This window comes from Heptranchias perlo, chromosome 8 (assembly GCF_035084215.1).
Source record: "Heptranchias perlo isolate sHepPer1 chromosome 8, sHepPer1.hap1, whole genome shotgun sequence".
Classification (NCBI taxonomy): domain Eukaryota; kingdom Metazoa; phylum Chordata; class Chondrichthyes; order Hexanchiformes; family Hexanchidae; genus Heptranchias; species Heptranchias perlo.
In genome coordinates, this window is record NC_090332.1 from 5,962,633 (window position 1) to 5,976,687 (window position 14,055).

A 14,055-nucleotide genomic window follows, 5' to 3' on the forward strand; every position below is an offset into this window, starting at 1 on the left:
GCTTCAACCTGAGATAGTGGCCGGGGAGGGGGGGATTGAATTGAAGGCAAGGGTGTGGGATTGTGGCAGGGACCGAAGACGATTGCATAGGTCTTCCCAATATTTAACAGGAGGAAATTGCAGTTCATCCAGGACTGTAAGTCAGATAAGCAGGCTGACAGCACAGAAGCAGTGGTGGGGTTGAGTGTCATCAGCGTGCCCACGGAATCTGATGCCATATCTTCGGAGGATGGTGCCAATGTTACTCATTTACATATATTATAATGAAGGCCAGCAGTGCTGCAGCTCCTGAGCTTCCTAGTTTGACACTCACAAAGCACTCAGCACTCTCTCTCTGCCATGCCTGGGCTGGGCTCGGAGCCTCTATCTCTCCGCAATGCCTGGGCTGGGCTCGGAGCCTCTATCTCTCCGCAATGCCTGGGCTGGGCTCGGAGCCTCTATCTCTCCGCAATGCCTGGGCTGGGCTCGGAGCCTCTATCTCTCCGCAATGCCTGGGCTGGGCTCGGAGCCTCTATCTCTCCGCAATGCCTGGGCTGGGCTCGGAGCCTCTATCTCTCCGCAATGCCTGGGCTGGGCTCAGAGCCTCTATCTCTCCGCAATATCTGGGCTGGGCTCAGAGCCTCTATCTCTCCGCAATGCCTGGGCTGGGCTCAGACTCTCTAACTCTCTGCGGGACCTAGGCTGAATCTAGAGGATCCGTGCCTCTGCGATACCTGGGCTCAGCTCAGAGGGTCTATTTTTGTGTGGTACATGGGCTGGATGGGTTCTGATGGTCTGTGTTTGTCTTTTGTGGTTTATAACATCCCATGAAGCCCTCAGTTATAGGTGGCTCAATGACACAGTAAAGAAACAGTTCAATTACATGACCCTGAATGGGGTGGGGGGGGGGAGGGAAGAGGGGGGAGTGGGGCCGGTGGAATCTGGTGACGGAAAAGAAAATAATCCATTGCTTCTAAACTTAAGACATTGTTTCATCTGCTCTACATTCAGTAAAGCCTGGTATCTAATCTGGATCACTGACTTATAATCAATCACACATCAGTTACACGTTGTTCAATGGGATGGTGTCAGGCGCCCAATCTGTGAAGGTTTTTATTTTCAGATTGGGAACAATGGTGGTGACTGCTCAGCCCTTGTTTGTTATCTCCATCTGCTCCTGGCACCAGGCAAGGAACAATGTGACTGTGCAGCACGGAAAAGGGACAAATTGTTAATCACAATATTTTCTCTGCATCTCATTCCCTTTTGATTTAACACATTGTGTTCCATGGTTGAGTACTTATGGAGACCAGAATGAGAAAAGGTACATGGAACTATATTATGAAAAGGATTTGGAGGCACTGGAGAAGATGCAAAAAAAATTTACAAGAGTTAAACCAGAACTGAAAGGTTATGCTTATCAGGAAGACTGAACAGGCTGGGGCTCTTTTCTCTAGAAAGGAGAAAGCTGAGAGGTGATCTGATAGAGGTCTTTAAAATTATAAAGGGGTTTGATAGGGTAGACATAATGAAGATGTTTCCATTTGGGGGAATCCAAAACAAGGGGCCTAAAGTATAAGATAGTCACTAATAAATCCAATAGGGAATTCAGGAGAAACTCTTTACCCAAAGAGTGGTTGAAACGTGGAACTCGCTACCACATGGAGTAGTTGAGGCGAATAGCATAGATACATTTAAGGAGAAGCTAGATAAACACATGAGGGAGAAAGGAATAGAAGGATATGTTGATAGGGTTAGATGAAGAGGGGCGGTAGGAGGCTCATGTGGAGTATAAACACCGGCATAGACCAGTTGGGAAGAATGGCCTGTTTCTGTACTTAGACTCTACGTAATTCTATGTAACCTATCCATGTTTTGCAGGCTGCACAAACCTCAGGACTGAACTGAGCCACTAGGGGGAATTAGAATAAGAAAGTGTGGAATAATAAGAGCCTATCAGACCCCAACCCTCCCAGATTTTTGAAACCCATTATACCACTTTCATGTCCTTTTCCTCCTCTTGATGATCAACCATTTCTGGCCTCCTCTGTCACCTATGAGCCGGTCCACTGAGAAACAATAGAGGCGTCATTACATTACCGGGTGTATTCTATAGGCCACCAACTAGTGGGATGGATATAGAGGAGAAAATTTGCAGGGAAATTACAGAGAGGTGCAAGAACTACAGAATAGTGATAATGGGGGACTTCAGCTATCCTAATATAGACTGGGATAGTAATAGTGTAAAGGACAAAGAGGGGGAGGAATTTCTGAAGTGTGCGCAGGAGACCTTTCTTGATCAGTATGTTTCTGGCTCAACAAGGAAGGAGGCATTGCTGGATCTGGTTCTGGGGAATGAACTGGGTCAAGTGGAGCAAGTGTCAGTGGGGGAACATTTAGGGAACGGTGATCATAGTATCATAAGGTTTAGATTAATTATGGAAAAGGACAAGGAGCAATCTAAAGTAAAAATACTTAATTGGAGGGGGGCCAATTTCAGCGAGTTGAGAACTGATCTGGCCTGGGTAAATTGGAATCAAAGATTGGCAGGCAGAGCTGTAGTCAAACAATGGGAGGCCTTTAAAGAGGAGATGGTTCGGATACAGCCTTGGTACATTTCTACAAGGGGGGGAAGGTAGGGCAACCAAAGCCAGAGCTCCCTGGATGACGAAAGAGATCGAGTAAGATGAAGCAGAAAAAGGGGCCGTATGACAGATGTCAAGTTGATAATACCAGTGAGAACCAGGATGAATATAGAAAGTACAGAGGAGAAGTGAAAAAGGAAATAAGAGGAGCCAGCACAGGCTTGATGGGCCCGAATGGCTTCCTTCTGTGCTGTAACCATTCTATGATTCTACAAGAGCGTCAGGAAGCAATTTTAAAAGGGATCCTATGGGTTTGTTTTCTTTTCTGCCTTGGACACTGATAAGGGACCCGAAAAATCCAGGACATACTCTCCCTCATTTGCCAGTAATAGTGATGCCAGATAACTGCCCCACACTCTCACATTTAACAATAAATAGTGAAGCTGGATAACTGCCCCACTCTCCCACATTTACCAGTAGATAGTGCCAACAGGTAACTGCCCCACACTCTCACATTTACCAGTAGATAGTGCCAACAGGTAACTGCCCCATTCTCCCACATTTACCATTAGATAGTGCCAACAGGTAACTGCCCCACTCTCCCACATTTACCAGTAGATAATGCCATCAGGTAACTGCCCCATTCTCCCACATTTACCAGTAGATAGTGCCAACAGGTAACTGCCCCACTCTCCCATATTTACCAGTAGATAGTGCCATCAGGTAACTGCCCCACTCTCCCACATTTACCAGTAGATAGTGACAACAGGTAACTGCTCTACTCTCCCACATTTACCAGTAGATAATGCCATCAGGTAACTGCCCCACTCTCCCACATTTACCAGTAGATAATGCCATCAGGTAACTGCCCCACTCTCCCACATTTACCAGTAGATAATGCCATCAGGTAACTGCCCCATTCTCCCACATTTACCAGTAGATAGTGCCAACAGGAACTGCCCCACTCTCCCACATTTACCAGTAGATAGTGCCAACAGGTAACTGCCCCACTCTCCCACATTTACCAGTAGATAGTGCCAACAGGAACTGCCCCACTCTCCCACATTTACCAGTAGATAGTGCCAACAGGAACTGCCCCACTCTCTCACATTTACCAGTAGATAGTGCCAACAGGTAACTGCCCCACTCTCCCACATTTACCAGTAGACAGTGCCACTGGATAACTGCCCCATTCTCCCACATTTACCAGTAGATAGTGCCAACAGTTAACTGCCCCATTCTCCCACATTTACCAGTAGATAGTGCCAACAGGTAACTGCCCCACTCTCCCACATTTCCCAGTAGATAGTGCCAACAGTTAACTGCCCCATTCTCCCACATTTACCAGTAGATAGTGCCAACAGGTAACTGCCCCATTCTCCCACATTTACCAGTAGATAGTGCCAACAGGTAACTGCCCCATTCTCCCACATTTACCAGTAGATAGTGCCAACAGGTAACTGCCCCATTCTCCCATATTTACCAGTAGATAGTGCCAACAGGTAACTGCCCCATTCTCCCACATTTACCAGTAGATAGTGCCAACAGTTAACTGCCCCATTCTCCCACATTTACCAGTAGATAGTGCCAACAGGTAACTGCCCCACTCTCCCACATTTACCAGTAGATAGTGCCAACAGGTAACTGCCCCATTCTCCCATATTTACCAGTAGATAGTGCCATCAGGTAACTGCCCCACTCTCCCACATTTACCAGTAGATAGTGCCAACAGGTAACTGCCCCACTCTCCCACATTTACCAGTAGATAATGCCATCAGGTAACTGCCCCATTCTCCCACATTTACCAGTAGATAGTGCCACTGGATAACTGCCCCACTCTCCCACATTTACCAGTAGATAGTGCCATCAGGTAACTGCTCTACTCTCCCACATTTACCAGTAGTAACACCGGCTCCAGCATTGTAGCACTGCATCAGTACTACATTGAAATGTCAGCCTAGATTATGTGCCCAAAAGTCTACAGTGAGGTACTGCCTCAGAGGTAAAAGTGTTACCAACTGAATCAAGTTGACGATGTGGGTAGGTGTGATGTAGTTGTCCAGGGCGCCCGCCTGAAACATACATTAGGGTACATTGCCTATGCACGCGCTGTGCATGCTGCAGTCAATTTTCTCAGGCAAACAGCAGCCAAACCAGCCGTCTTTGAAGGGACTGGGAATAGGTAAGTGCCAGTAAATAGGTAAGTGAAAACTTTTTAATTACCTGAAGGTGGAGCCAGAAGGAGCAGGAGTTAAAACTACAGCCGGTGCCGGGCACTGCTCGTCCGCCTCCCGATCTCCTCCCCACTCATCCAGACTCACGGTAGGTCCATAACTGGCATCCCCGCCAACCAATCTTCATCTTCATCTTCATCGCCATCGTCATCGGCGCACTGCCTCTTGGGCCGTGACTGGCATCCCCAGCAGGCCGGTCGCGTCCTGATGACCTGGAAGGACAAATTTCGCGTGGTCTTCTTGTTAATCAGGTTCCGCATAGTGGTTTTCGGTTGCCGCTGGGTTTGTGCTCAAAGTCGGGCATGGATCAATTTCTAGGCCTCAGACCACCTATGGAAGTGACAAGCCCCACTGTATGCAAGAGAACATCTAAGGCAAGGCCCTATATTTATAAGAGACAGTAAGCCAGCCAAAGTCTGATTCTATCATTATCTAAAAGAGCCCTATAACTGATTTTGTGCCTTAAGTTTGTTTGGAGATGTATTTGGTATTATTTTAAAATATACACAAACTATGATGTCTGCTGTAGTTTGAACAAAAAGCTCTTCCCCTACACTTTCCTTCCCCTTTAAGTCTTTACCTAAATTCAATTCAAATCTCAGCTTGGCTCAATTGACAACACTTTTTCTTCAGAGGAAAAAGATTGTAGGTTCAAACTCCACTCCAAACCTTGAGTCCAGAATCTAGGTCAAGGATGTATAAACTTTGATCCATGGCCCCTAAGTCCTAGCAGTCATAGAATGTACAGCACAAGAGAAGGCCATTTGGTCTCTTTGAAAGAGCTATCCATCTAGTCCCAGTCCCCTGTCCTTTCCCCATACCCTTTTAATTTTTCCTTCAAAAGTCATTATGAATTCTGCTTCTACCACTGTTTCTGATATAATATTTCACGTCTTAACAATCCTCTGTGTAGAAAAAAAATCTCCTTACCCTTCCTTCATTCTTTTATTGATGATCTTAAACTCATGCCCTTGAGTTAATGAGTCACCAAAGTGTGGGATGAGAGCGTTGTCCTATGAAGAGAGATTGAGTAGAATTGGTGTATACTCTCTGGCGTTTAGAAGAATGAGAGGTGTGATCTCATTGAAACATATAAGATTATGAGGGGGCTTGACAGGGTAGTTGTTGAGAGACTGTTTCCCCTGGCTGGAGAGTCTAGAACTAGAGGGCATAGTCGTAGGATAATGGGGTGGCCATTCAAGATTGAGATGAGGAGGAATGTCTTCACGCAGAGGGTTGTGAATCTTAGGAATTCTCTACCCCAGAGGGCTATGGTTGCTGAGTCATTAAATATATTCAAGGCTGAAATGGAAAGATTTTTGGACTCGAGGGGAATCAAGGGATTTGGGGATCAGGCGGGAAAGTGGAACAGAGGTCAAAGATCAGCCATGATCTGACTGAATGGCAGAGCAGGCTCGAGGGGCCGTATGGCCTACTCCTGCTCCTATTTCTTATGAAATAATTTTTTTACTTATTTACCTTATTCAAAGCCTTCAGAATTTTGAACATCCCTATCAGATCTCCTCTTAACTTTCCCTGTTCTAATGAAAACAGCCCCAGTTTCTCTAGCCACTCCTCATAATTAAAGCCCCTCATTCCTGGTATTAGCTCAGTGAATCTTTTCTTCACCCTCTCCATGGTCTTGGCATCCTTCCTAAAGTAAGGTGCCAAATACAGATACAGTATTCTCACTATAGCCTAACCTGTTGGACTATAAAACTGTTGGACTATAACCTGGTGTTGTAAGATTCCTTACATTAACCAATAATTTGGATAGGTTTAGTATTACCTCTTTGCTGTTGAAGCCAAGGCAACCCAGTCCTAGCCTTGCTTGTACATCTTATTCTCTGGGTTGTCCAGTTTGAATTACAGGAGCCTGGAGGTTTAGAAAGATTAGTTCCTGGGCTGATTCTCATTGTTGGATAAATCCTAAATCAGAATATCAAGATCTGTTAGCAACAGCAGCTGGAGATATATGCACATTAATTGAAACATGAATTTAAACTTTGCAGAGTAAATTCACCAATTCCACCCTCCCAGTGGCAAACCACGCTCACAGGGAATATGGGTCAGTGAATCAGCACTACAATGTTCTAGCTCTCTTTCTGACCCTTTGAGCATGGCTCCATGTTAGAGGGAGTGAGAGATTGAGGATTTACCAGTATACGTGGTTCCCCAAGACTCTAGTATATACCAATCCAATGCAGCTTACAATGACAAAAAACCTAGACACCAGTTCAGGTATTGAAGGGTGTTGTCTTGCTCAAGATGCCATTCTTCATTTGAGATATTAAACTGATGCCTCGTTGCTGTTCTGGTATTACAAATGGATGTATTAAGGATCCCACTGTACTATTGGAAGAAGGGCACAGTGTGTTTCTAGGGTCCTGACCAATAATTCTCCCTCAGCTCACCCTACCATATAGCAGATTAGCTGGTCATTTATCTCATTGCTGTTGTGGAATGTTGCTCTGTGCAAAATAGTTGCCGCATTTGCTCACTTAACAAGTTACTGCACTTCACAGTAATAGTTTGAGATGTTTCTGAGGGTGCGTTATAGTGCCCTATTTCTGCAAAGCTTTCTTTTCCCAAATAGTTTACTTCTGTTTGAGTGGCCATTTCAGTTTGTTATAAGTGTTTTGAATTGAGATAAATCAAATAAGGAAACAACAGGTGCTTAAGAGTATTATTAGGCGTCAGAGGCTCAATGGGAAATAAAGAAGCTGATGACACAGGTATTTGGGCTCCCGAAGAGTACTTAACAACTTTGTTATTTTGAATTGAAAAATATCTAAATTTGGCAGCAATTAATTATATAACTTCGAGCTATCATAAAAGCAAAGTAGGGTTCAAGGTATGAATAAAAGAAAGAACTTGCATTTATATAGCACGCTTCACGAACTCAGGACATCCCAAAGCGCTTTACAGCCAATGAAGTACTTTTGAAGTGGAGTCACTGTTGTAATGTAGGAAACACGGCAGCCAATTTACACACAGCAAGGTTCCACAAACAGCAATGTGATAATGACCAGAATAATCTGTTTTCGTGATGCTGGCTGAGGAATAAATATCGGACAGGACACCTGCATGGGAGAATTCCCGTGCTCTTCTTCAAAACAGTACCATGGGATCTTTTACATCCACCTGAGGGGGCAGACGGGGCCTCAGTTTATCGTTTCATCCGAAAGATGGCATTTACGACAGTGCAGCACTCCCTTAGTACTGCACTGGGAGTGTCAGCTTAGATTAGGTGCTCAAGTCTCTGGAGTGGGGCTTGAACCCAGAACCTTCTAACACAGAAGCAAGAGAGCTGCCAATGAGCCACAGCTGACATCTAACAGGGTTAACAGCAAGGTTTCAGAGCTAAAAATCACATTAGAGTTGCTCCAATCTGCCAATAAATCTATCCTGCTCTTTTGGCACCACTTGCATAAATTACTATTGAAAAAAAATGACTCGGGACAGTCTCATGCATTTCAATTACATTTTCTTTGAATGTTATTTAAATCAAACCTATTTGATTGATATGCAGCTTCAATTTTTGGTAAACTACGTCTATCATGGGTGATTTTTTTTTTTAATAACATTATGAAAGGTTCAGGATTCAAAGCAAATAAATTTAATCAATATCAGAATGACCTGAACTGAATGTGATTTCTCCCAAGGCTGCACAAATCAGGTTTGGATGTGAGGTGATAATACATTGCCTGCTCGATGGCTGCAGTACTTTAAATTGGTCAGAGGCACTGTTTCCCCCACAACCCAGTGGGTAACTGCATCACGGGGTGTGGCACTGAGCCATTAAGCACTAGAGATGGTGCAGAGAAGAACCACACAGCTGATCTCTCATGTTGCAGGACTTGGAAAGACTGGGGAAACCTAGACTTCTCAGGCTTAAAAGGAGGGGCTGAGAGTGCTCTATAAGGGCACATTTACATTACAACTGAAGCATCAGTGTTTCCTTCACACCTATGCTATCATCATAATGCATTTTTTTTAAAACGCAGCCTAAATTATAGTCAGGTCTTGACCCAACTCAAGTCTGAGGCTCCCTCCTCCAGGGAGTCTCACTCCAAATCTCTTTGGAGTCAAGTTAGGTTCTAAGTCCAGATTTACACTACACGTGTTTAGCTTCAGTGTGACATGGAGCCATGGGTGCATAAAGGGATATCCGGTTGGAAGAGATTTAAGTTCACAAGAAATGCATATTTTCAGCACATATATAAATTGGCCTCTGCATGTATCTGTGGTGTGAGTAGCCATGTATCAAACAATGTGATTCCCCTTTCATGTCAGATAACTTGGGCCCATCAGGTGAATTTAAAGCAACCTAGTGCCATGAATCATTCATAAAAGAGCAGTGGAGCATAGGTATGTACAGGATTGGAGAACATTTTGGTCAATTTGGCCAGCCCGAGAGTTCAAAAACAGAATTCACAGTTCATTGCCCATATCCTTCAGTCGATTTTCTTGTTTAATGCCTATCCAATTACTAATATTCTCAGCCCTTAGCAGTCCATCCAAACATTCAGATAGTCATATCTGTTCTGTCCATTCGCCATAGCGAATTAGAGCTAGGCCGTTTAGGAAGCACTGCTCCACACAAAGGGGAGTGGAAATCTGGAACTCTCTCCTCCAAAAAGCTGTTGAGGCTGGGGGGGTCAAATAAAAATTTCAAAACTGAGATTGATAGATTTTTGTTAGGCAAGGGTATTAAGGATTACAAAACCAAGGCAGGTAAATGGAGTTAAGATACAGATCAGCCACAGTCTAATTGAATGGCAGAACAGGCTCGGGGTCTGAAAGGCCTCCTCCTGATCCCATATAATGGCCTAGCTCTAATTTTAAGGTTATGCCCCTTTGTTCTGGACTCCCCCCACCAGAGGAAATAGTTTCTCACTGTCTACTCAATCAAATCCTTTAATCATCTGGAACACCTCAGTTAGATCACCCCTTAATCATCTAGGGAATACAAGAGAATACAGGCTTTGTCTCATAATTTAACCCTTCTAGCCCCGGTATCATTCTGGTGAATCTGCGCTGCACCCACTCTAAGATCAATTTATCCTTCACGAGGTGCAGTGCCCAGAACTGAACACAGTACTCCAGATGCGGACTAACCATACAACCATAGCAGAACTTCCACCCCTTTGTATTCCAGCCCCCTTGAGATAAAAGTTAACATTCCATAAGCTTTTTAAATTATTTTTTGTCCCTGGCCACTATTCTTTTTGTACTTGGACCCCATAATCTCTCTGCTCCTCCACAGTTCCTAGCTTCTCACCCTTTACAAAATACTCTGACCTATCTTTCTTAGGTCCAAAGTGGATGACCTCACACTTCCCCACATTGAACTCTGTCTGCCATAGTTTTGCACATACACACTTAATCTGTCAATGTCCCGTGGCCACTTTCTATTAATAAGGGGTTAGAGGTAGTTACTCAGACTGGCAAAAGGTGGGAAGTAGTGTTCCACAAGGATTGGTGCTGGGACCACTGTTGTTCACCATTTACATAAACGATTTGGACTTGGGAATCGGAAGTACAGTTTCAAAATTTGTAGAGGACACCAAATTGAGGGGTATGGTTAATACCAAGGAGGACTGTGACAAAATACAGGAAGACATTAATAACTTGCAGAATGGGCGTGTAATTGGCAAATGAATTTCAATACAGATAAGTGTGAGGTATTTCATTTTGGTTGGAAGAATAAGGGGGCCACATACTACATGGATAATAAGACTCTAAATGAGATAGAGGAGCAGAGGGATCTGGGGGTACAGATAAACAAATCACTAAAAATACCCAGGTTAACAAGGCCATAAAAAAGCAAACCAAGCACTAGGGATCATTTCTAGAGGGATGGAATTGAAAAGCAGAGAAGTTATGTTAAACTTGTATAGAACCTTGGTTAGACCACACTTGGAGTACTGTGCACAGTTCTGGTGCCCATGTTATAAAAAAGGATATACAGGCACTGGAGAAGGTGCAAAAAAGATTTACTAGGGTGATACCAGGACTGAGAGGCTATACCTATCAGGAAAGATTGAGCAGGCTGGGGCTCTTTTCTCTAGAAAAGAGAAGGCTGAAGGGTGACCTGATAGAGGTCTTTAAGATTATGAAAGGGATTGATAGGGTAGACATAGAGAAGATGTTTCCACTTACGGGGGAGACCAGAACTAGGGGCCATAAATATAAGTCACTAATTAATCCAATAGGGAATTCAGGAGAAACTTCTTACCCAGAGAATGATTAGAATGTGGAACTCGTTACCACATGGAGTAGTTGAGGCGAATAGCGTAGATGTATTTAAGGGAAAGCTAGATAAACACATGAGGGAGAAAGGAATAGAAGGATATGCTTATAGGGTTAGATGAGTAGGGAGGGAGGAGGCTGGTGTGGAGCATAAACACTGGCATAGACCAGTTGAGCCAAATGGCCTGTTTTTGTGCTGTACATTCTATGTAATTCTACATACCTCCTAACCTATTCCCTACCCTTGTCATTCAGATAATTAAACAATTGTAATAGAATCATAGAAAGGTTACAGCATAGGAGGCCATTCGGCCCATCGAGTCCACGCTAGCTCTATGCAAGAGAAATCCAGCTAGTCCCACTCCCCCGCCCTACAAATTTTTTCCTTTCAAGTATTAATCCAATTCCCTTTTGAAGACCATGACTGAATCTGCCTCCACCACCCCCTCGGGCAGTGCATTCCAGATCCTAACCACTCATTGTGTAAAAAAGTTTTTCCTCATGTCACCTTTGGTTCTTTTGCCAATCACCTTAAATCTATGTCCTCTGGTCCTTGACCCTTCCGCCAATGGGAACAGTTTCTCTCTATCTACTCTGTCTAGACTCTTCATGATTTTGAATACCTCTATCAAATCTCCTCGCAGCCGTCTCTGTTCCAAGGAGAACAACCCCAGCTTCTCCAGTCTATCCACGTAACTGAAGTCTCTCATCCCTGGAATCATTCTAGTAAATCTCTTCTGCATTCTCTCTAAGGCGTTCACATCTTTCCTGAAGTGCGGTGCTCAGAATTGGACACAATACTCCAGATGTGGTTGAACCAGTGTTTTATTAAGGTTCATCATGACTTCCTTACTTTTGTACTCTATGCTTCTATTTATAAAGCCCAGGATCCCATATGCTTTTTTAACCACTTTAACCACTATAATGATGTACAATAAATGCAGGCATTTATTTCCTTTTAAATGGCATGAGTCCTGACTCTCCCCACTCCTCAAAATGTCGAAAAGGAGTTGTTTTTATGGTATATCATGGACAGAACACTATTTATATCAGTTAATAAGCTTTATCATATTTAGTATTTGGTTTTGGTGAGAACGATCCATTTGACTTATTTTTTGTCACAAAATTACTATTCTTAAACACCTCAATTAGTGTTTGCACCTTTTCCAGCCAAGATATTAACCACTACATTTCCCTACAACAGTGACATCCACTTCAAAAAGTACCTCATTGCTTGTAAAGCTCTTTGGATCATCCTGAGGCTGTGGAAGGTGCTATATAAATGTAAGTTCTTTCTTTCACTAATATTAATCATGGAGGACTTTGACCTAGATCTCATTATTGTTGCAAAAATCCCTCGTGGCCTCCAGCAAACTACAAGATGCCAGAAATAATGGCGTCGGTGGAATCATGGTGACTGGGGGGGCCGGGCCAGCGGTGGGATCACGTGACTGGGCGGGGAGGAGTGGCAGTCAGTCACATGACTGGGGTGTGGGGCGGGACACGTGGTCGAGTCACGTGACCCTGCCAAGCCAAAGCAGATTCCATATTTGCCCATTGGAAAGCACCTGTTTGCTGGATTTCTGCTTTCCAACAAAAATCTGAGTAAAAACTCAAGAAAACGAACATTGGCTGAATGAAGGAAAGAAAAGAATCAGGGTTGGGAATGGCATAAAATATAATTAAAACAAAAAGCAACATCACTTCACATTTTTCAGCGTTAAATTTCATCTGCCACGTGTCCGCCCATTTCACCAGCCTGTCTATATCCTCTTGAAGTCTATCACTATCCTCCTCACTGTTTATTACCCTTCCAAGTTTTGTGTAATCTGCAAATTTTGAAATTGTGCCCTGTACACCCAAGTTCAAGTCATTAATATATATCAAGAAAAGTAGTGGTCCCAGCACCGACCCCTGGGGAACACCACTGTATACCCCCCGAAAAACAACTGTTCACCACTACCCTCTGTTTCTTGTCACTTAGCCAATTCTGTATCCACGTTGCTACTGTCCCCTTTATTCCATGGACTGCAATCTTGATAAGCCTACCATGCGGCACTATCAAATGCTTTTTGAAAGTCAAAATACACATCAACTGCACTGCCCTCCCTCTGTTACCTCATCAAAAAACTCGATCAGGTTAATTAAATACAATTTGCCTTTAACAAATCCACACTGGCTTTCCCTAATCAATCCACACTCGTCCAAGTGACAGCTAATTCTGTCCCGGGTTATCGTTTCTAAAAGTTTCCCCACCACTGAGGTTAAACTGACTGGCCTGTAGTTGCTGGGTTTATCTGTACACCCTTTTTTGAACAAGGGTGTAACATTTGCAATTCTCCAGTCCTCCAGCACCCCCCTATCTATGGGTGTTTGGAAGATTATAGCCAGTACCTCCACAATTTCCACCCTTACTTCCCTCAACAATCTAGGATGCATTCCAGAATCAGAAGGTTGTGGGTTTAAGCCCCACTCCACAGACTTGAGCACAAAAATAGAGGCCGACAACACCAGTGCAGTACTGAGGGAGCGCTGCATTGTTGGTGGTACCATCTCTCGGATGAGACGTTAAACCCAGGCCCCGTCTGCTCTCTCCGGTGGAGGTCAAAGATCCCACAGCACTAGATCAAAGAAGAAGAGCAGGAGAATTCTCCTCGGTGTCCTGGCCAATTTTTAATCCCTCAACCAACATCACAAAAACAGATTATCTGGTCATTATCACATGGTGGGATCTTGCTGTGCGCAAATTGGCTGCCTCCTTTCCTACATTACAACAGTGAATACCCTTCAAAAAAAAAAGTACTTCGTTGGCTGTGAAGCCCTTTGGGACGGCCTGAGGTTGTGAAAAGCGCTATATAAATGCAAGTTCTTTCTTTCATAATCGCTTGACTGAAGTTATTTCGATTGAGAAAAGCTCCTCAACGTTCCCGCCGTTGCACGAATTTTCAAAATGAAATATTAAAAAGTTCCCGCGCCATTGGCGGCATCTTCCCACCTGACGA